The following is a 5,805-nucleotide window of genomic DNA, read 5'->3' on the forward strand; positions in this document are numbered from 1 at the left end:
ATATTATTAAATGGGTAACTTTTTCTTTAACAAATCTTAGTGTGAGGTAAACCACTACTTACAACTGTAGGCATAAATACATGTTTTGAATAGTCTTCTTGGTAATTTTTAATATTTGGACCCAACTTCTTTTCAGATCTGATGAGACTCTAAGTTTTTTTAAACCCCACAATACAGCTGACAAAGAGCTGAAATGAAGACAGCATCAGAGGGCCAAGAATAGGAGAGCAACTCACCTGCTTGCGTGACACTGGTCAGCTTGTGCTACCCATGCAGTGGACACTGCTGTTGCTGGCCTGGCCTCGGTCACTGGGAAGATGCGTCACTGAGTTACTCTCTTCAATTTCAAAGTCCTGGGGTGGATGCATAACCCCATGATGGAATCTGGGTAACAGATCTACCCCTGGCTGCCCTGGGGCAGACAGACAAAGAACAATTTCAGCTTCCCTAATGTGAGTCAAGGTTCTGCATGAAATGGGAAGTTCCCAATGAAGGGAGCAGAATATGCCACCCTGAAATATGCCTCTTTGGCATAAGAATTATCTTGAACTAGCTATTTTTAAGAAACAGCAGACACAGGAGAAGCTCTGAAAAGTTCCTTTTGTAAGGAACATTTACATTTATAACGGAACTCTCCATTTGTAAGGGTGTCTCCCTCTCTGTACCAGGAAGAAGAAGATGACTAATCCCCAGAAACTCTTTTAGATGAAAAAGGCAATAGCTTAAATCTGCATAATAATCATACCCTGGTTTACTGTGCTTTTCCTGATAATCTCCCATAATGGGCCTCCCCCTAACATCTTTCTTTTGTCTTTACCTGAGGTGATGCTCGGGCCATTGTGGGGAGTTACTTGGTTTTCCTGGGCCTCTCCTATATATACAGGAGGCAGACATGTTAGTCAATTTCTGTTTTTCTCCTCTTATTCTGTCTTTTATTAAAGGGAATCTTAGCCAAGAACCGAGAAGAGTACAGGGAAAATTATTTTTCCTCCCCTGCACCAAAAATAGGAGGAGCTTGGATACTGGACAACCGTGACAATGAAAACTGTCCACTACAGCATGTCTTTGAAAATCATAGTGGCTGAGAGCGTGGGCACCAGAGTCACAAATGGCAATCAAATACCAGATCCAACGTTTGCCACCCCTGTCGCTTGATTTCTCTTTTTTATTTTTAAGTTGAGATATAATTGACATACAACATTATATTAGTTTTAAGTGTACAACATAAATGGTTCAGTGTTTGTATATGCTGTGAATTGATCATCACCATGTAACTTCTCGTTATGCAGGCAGGGGAGTTCCACCAGCTAATGAGGCCCTAATGCTCCAAAGCAGTCACTGGATACAATGCCTTATTTCTCTTCTCTGTACCTAGGATGGTGTTAGCTATGTGCCCTCCTTTGGAGAACTGAGACAACAGTCACTCAAAGCTTTTCTTTCCAGGGCTTAATTCCCTCACCGAACCCGTTATGACAGTTGCTGCAGGCTAAGTAAATCATTTACGTTTTCTATACCTGTTTTTTTTTTCATTTTCACTTCTAAAGTGTGGGTAGAAATTATACCTTGTTCATATTTTTTAAAAAGAACTTAATGAGCTAAGACATGTAAAACATTTAAAATGGCACAAGGCACAATAATAGATGTCACTGGTATCAATATCACATCCATATTTGTGTTTTCCACTTCTGGTAATACAGGTGCTCAGTAAGTAAATAGTTTAGGAATGAACAGGTATATGCATACATAAAGATGAAGAGTGGTAGTATGCAGAATAAATTAGGACAGACTGGTGGCAGACAGACTGTTTGGAACCTGCTGGAATAAAAACAAAAAGATAAGTAAAGAGGTTTTGAAACAAGGGGACAGTAGTGAAAATGGAGATGATAGCAGGTTTCTGAAAGGCTGCAGAGATGGTTCCATAGGACTTGGAATTGACAGGGTGGTGCAGGGAACGGAGATAAGTCAGAGTTGGGAGCTTGGGTAACTGAATGAACGAATAGTGAAGCCATTCATAGGGAAAAAAACTCCAGGGAGGGAAGATGAGCTGTTTTAGGGACATTTGGGTAAATAATCTTGTGAGGAGGAATCTGAAAGAGTGTATATTTATTCAAGAATATCTCTTGTTAAATCCAAGGAATCCTCCAAACAGTACTGCATCCAAAGCATTTCAAGAAGAATGCCATGTTTGGTGGCTTCATTTGCAGGGTTGCAAATCACAGAAACCATGGTAACTACCTTAGGGAGGAGCAGCAGTGGGATGCAGGAATTTATTGCTGTAATATGGGAAAAAACTGTTGATTTAATTGTGAAGAATTCAACAGAACCTCAGAAAGCGATTATAGTTGGAAAGAAAAGCCATCGGGCACCCAGGAAGGACTGGATCAGTATCTCCTTTCTTAGGATGGCTTTCTTACCCTCTCCCTGAAACCAGTCTTTTTGCTACTCAGGCTGCATGACGGGAGGTGGCCATGTCACCTATAGCAGATGTCAATGTTCCACTCAGACCTCCTTTTTGACCTTTTTGTGGCTCTTTTAGTTTTGGAATACTTTCCCTTCCAACAGTCAGCACCTGCAACTCTGTTCAGAGAACTGCAAAACGGATCCTGGAGTCTGGTTTGCTGGATGTAGCTTAAGTGCCTGAGAACATACATTTTCCCACCCTGAGGACCACTGACAATAGCTGAAGGCATTTGAATGTCCTGCTTCCTTGCCTCTAATCAGGAAAACTGCAAGGCATAACTTATATGCCAAAGTTCTGCTGAGGGACAAGAATGAGTTTCCCTATACTCTGTGGGACTTTTGCTTCCTCCCTTTTCCTGTCTGGTTTCCATCAGTCCTTTACTGAGTTTCTCCTGTGAGCACTTATTTAATGATTTGTATTCTCATCTCAGGGTCTGCTGCAGGGCAACCCAACTATTACAGATTCAATTGCATCCCCCAAAAAGATATGTTGGAAATAAGGTCACTGCAGATGTAATTAGTTAAGATGAGGTCATTATGGTGGACTCTAAACCAATATGACTGGTGTCCTTATAAAAAGGAGAAATTTGGACATAGACAGACATGCACAGAGGGAAGATACACAGGGAGAAGATGGCCATGTGACTGGAGTGATGCATCTACAAGCCAAGGAAGGCCAAGGATTGCCAGCAAACACCAGAAGCTAGAAGAGGCAAGAAAGGATTCTCCCCTAGGGTTCTCCGAAAGAGAACAAGCCCTTGATTTCAGACTCCTGGTCTCCAGGATGTATGGAACCTCCATTCGCTTTAAGCTACACAGCTTTTGGTACTTTGTTAAGGCAGCCCTAAGCAACAAACTAATAAAAACCCTGCTCCCAATTTTTATAGCTCTTCTGTTCAAGAAATTAGCAGAGACTGACACTAGATTTTCTTAGCTCCTATTCCAAATTCTCAGGGTATAGATTGTGATTGGATTACCCATGTCCTTCACCTATATCTAGGGGATAGAATAATATTATATAGACATCAATGTTATTAGTTAGGGAGGGAACAGTTCTGATTGGAAAGGGGAGCATTGTTTGTCCCATAGAACGGAGAGAGTTCCCCAAAGTGGCCACCACAAAATTTCTCAGAATGGAATTTTCTAGTCCTTTGTATGGTCCTAATGCCAAACTGGCATGTATCCAAGAACTGATGAAAGAGTTTTGTTACTTCTTCAGATTTAGACAATCCTCTAAATTTATAGGGTTTCAAAAACATGAGATTTGAAAAAGTCTTGAAGTTGATTTAGTGTTACCATTTTGATTTCTTGATTTGGCTTCTCAATGGCAACAATGCGTGCTACAGAATCACATTACTTCAGAATGAACAACAAATTCTGCTGTGCACTGAAACATGAAGTCAATTTATGTCAAATGTTGTTTCACAGAGTTTGAAACATAATAAACAGAAATATTACTAGTATATCTATGAATTTACTTAGCAAAACAGTATTTTATCTTTTAAGCCAACTCTAAAAGGGAGAAGAAAAGATACGAAGTCAGAGGAAGTTTGTTTTTCTTTCTCATGACTCATATTGAAAACAGAACATTTTTCACACTAGTGCAGAGGATGAGTTTCATTTCCACTATCTCAGCAGCAGCTAATTTGAACCTGATTCAAAGTCAATGGTTTTCAAGCAGTTACTAGTATGCATGTATTTATTAACGGACAGGCACCGAGTCACATTTTTCTTCTACTTCCTCTACTAATCTAGTTATGAAATGTGATTTTCAGCAACATATGTGCATATGTGCAATGAGATGAGATGCAATTTGCTTATTTCAATATCCATTCAACTTTTCTCTTTAAGTAACATTTATTTTCTCTTTCAGGGCAGAGGAATTTCAGAGAAAGAAACCTGGCTACTTGAAGGTTTGCTGGCTAAACTCGACTATCACCATTAGTTGCCCAGAAGTAGCCCCCGCTATGAGAATTCTGATGTAAGTTTTTTAAAAAAGATGGGTTCCTAGGAAAGCCTGGCAAAAGAGGAGGAAACAAGGCAGGGGTGGGGAAGACAGCATGCATGGATGTGACTTTAGGCCATGTTGTGATCTCATCCTGAATCTGAGTAAGTTACACCTCAGAGTCCAACAGCTAGGCTTCCTTACTCCTGCACCAGCTATTGGATATGGGTCATCCAGTATTCTGGTCAGAATGTTTATTTCCCCCAAAACACGTATGTTGAAGACTAATCTCCAAGGCTATGGCATTAGGAGGCATGGCCATTGGGAGATGGTGAGGCCATGAGGCTAGAGCCCTCATGAACTGAATTAGTGTCCTAATAAAAGAGACTCTGCAGAGCTCCCTTGCCCCTTTCTGCCATGTAAAGATATAAGAAGTCTGCAACCCAGATGAAGGTCACAACTTAATCATGCTGGTACTGTGATCTTGTACTTCCAGCCTCCAGATCAATGAGAAATAATTTTTGTGATTTATAAGCTACCCAGTCTGTAGCATTTTTGTATTTTGTTATATATATTACACAGGGATTAAAGTACAGTCAGAATGAATATATGGCTCACCTCAAGGATCAGATGCAAGAGATGAAAGCAAAAATCAGCATGGAGATTTGTTATATGAAGAGCAATGATGAGCTATAGATTTCTGAGACCCAGAGAAAAATTTAACAAAAAAGAGGATGGCTTGCTGCATGAGATTGAGAAAGTAAGGTTGAAAACTGAAGAAGAGAACCAGATTTGTATGGAGATTCAAATGTTCCTTAGAAAGGAGCCTCAGAAACTTGAGAAGAACTAGAACTCTGGGAGGAGAAATTTGACAAGGACACAGAAATAAAATAGAATGAAATAAATGCCTACAAAGCTGCAAAGGCCAGTGACTTATCCTATCTTCAGGACCTCACAAAGACACCAGGGGAATATGAACAGTCATCACTGAAGACTATAGAAAAGGAGACCAGGAAGAAGATACAACAGAATGACTTGGAATTAAACACCATCATCTAGCTCCAGGTCTGGTGGTGAGATACTGTGGTACAGAATGAAATTGGTGGTTTCAAAATACCTAACGACAAAGATGACAGCAAGGATTCAAATAGTAAAAGAAAAGACAAGTGGAGGGGCAAGAAAAAGTGACCAAGGTACCTTTTGTCTTTTCCTCTGGTATTATGGAGATGGGAAGGACTTGAAGAGAGTGAGAAACATTTTTTACCATCGCAGACAATTCACCTAGGGGTCATATCTTACTTGAACATTCCCAGGTGAGACCTGGTTATTTCATTTGGCCTGTTACATTAGTTTTCAAGCCCGAAATTAGGATTATGTAATTGAGTTAGGGTTTCCTCATG

At 40.2% G+C, this 5,805-nt stretch overlaps 1 pseudogene; it reads left to right on the forward strand.

Moving 5' to 3' along the window:
• Window positions 1-1,038: 1,038 nt before the first annotated feature.
• Window positions 1,039-5,593, forward strand: LOC108396420 (dynein regulatory complex protein 9 pseudogene; annotated as a pseudogene).
• Window positions 5,594-5,805: the final 212 nt, after the last annotated feature.

The sequence above is a fragment of the Manis javanica genome, chromosome X, assembly GCF_040802235.1.
Source record: "Manis javanica isolate MJ-LG chromosome X, MJ_LKY, whole genome shotgun sequence".
Lineage (NCBI taxonomy): Eukaryota > Metazoa > Chordata > Mammalia > Pholidota > Manidae > Manis > Manis javanica.